Raw genomic sequence first — 1,066 nt, 5'->3', positions numbered from 1 at the left:
TGGGAAAGATCACTGTTGGTGACTGGTGACACCGGGAGTGTACACAAAAGATATAAACTATCACTCTTCCTCTCATTCACAGGCCACTGTGTCACCAATCACAACCTCGGAGGTTTCTCTGCACCGATCTGTCAAAACATCCAGCTGACAACGGTTGCCCGCCGAAAGCCGTGGTAGATAACAATAGAGAATGGTCATGTTATGAGCGACGTTCGGGAACCAACTTGTGAGGCTTAATGGTATGATGGCTGTGTGGTCTAGTGGTATGATTCTCGCTTCGGGTGCGAGAGGTCTCGAGTTCGATTCTCGACTCAGCCCTCGTAAGGGTGACTTTGGGCACAGTGGTAGATTTGGCTGGAGGATGTAGATAGCTACGGAAACCAGGTAGTGCAAATCCCTCCGGAAGCTAGGCAAACTGGACCATATGCGAACCGTTGGTCACTGGGAAATGGTATAGCTGGTCGAGACGCATGAAGCACTCGAGTGCTCGATCCCGCACCCCTGGACAAAGATTACAGTCAACTGGTGAACTCATTACTCGCGCGACTAATAGTTCAGGCTACATCCTGTACGGGCTCAATCCGTCCAACAGTGCACATGGGGTGAGGGGAACGAGCACGATGAAGGGGCAGTGAAGCCGTTAATCAGAGGATGTTGTGGCTGTTAATCTTGAGTACGCCTGAGTATATAGAGCAGATAGAGCAAAAAACTTTTTACACTTCTCGATTTGTGCGTGTCATCCTTGCGCAGGGGCCATGCTAATCTTCTCTGTATCGTTCCAATTTTATCGGATACCCCCGAGGGGGTCCATCGAAATATAGCGTGCATAAAGTGCTATTCTCTGATTTCAAGTACGTTCCGATTGGTGTGGTATGAGTCAAATTATCTATCAGTGAATTCCCTGCGCATCACGGGTGAATTTCGTTGTCACGGGTGAACTTCGATGTTGAGTTGGTCGTTTAGCTCAGTCGGTTAGAGCATCGTGCTAATAACGCGAGGGTCGCAGGTTCGAGCCCTGCATCGACCACTAGTTTGGCTTACTCATTGCACTATCAAAGTGATAAGT

At 49.0% G+C, this 1,066-nt stretch overlaps 2 non-coding genes across 2 annotated transcripts; both read left to right on the top strand.

Annotated features, from left to right (window-relative positions):
- The first annotated feature begins 246 nt into the window (after window positions 1-246).
- Window positions 247-318, top strand: Pmar_PMAR012279. Its single transcript has one exon. It is a non-coding gene; the product is annotated as a tRNA-Pro (tRNA).
- Window positions 319-953: 635 nt separating this feature from the next.
- Window positions 954-1,027, top strand: Pmar_PMAR012278. The gene has a single exon. It is a non-coding gene; the product is annotated as a tRNA-Ile (tRNA).
- Window positions 1,028-1,066: the final 39 nt, after the last annotated feature.

Source organism: Perkinsus marinus (genome assembly GCF_000006405.1).
Source record: "Perkinsus marinus ATCC 50983 genomic scaffold scf_1104296937724, whole genome shotgun sequence".
NCBI classification, from domain to species: domain Eukaryota; phylum Perkinsozoa; order Perkinsida; family Perkinsidae; genus Perkinsus; species Perkinsus marinus.
Note: the sequence above shows the minus strand (reverse complement) of the source record. Positions and strands in the feature narration are given on the sequence as shown.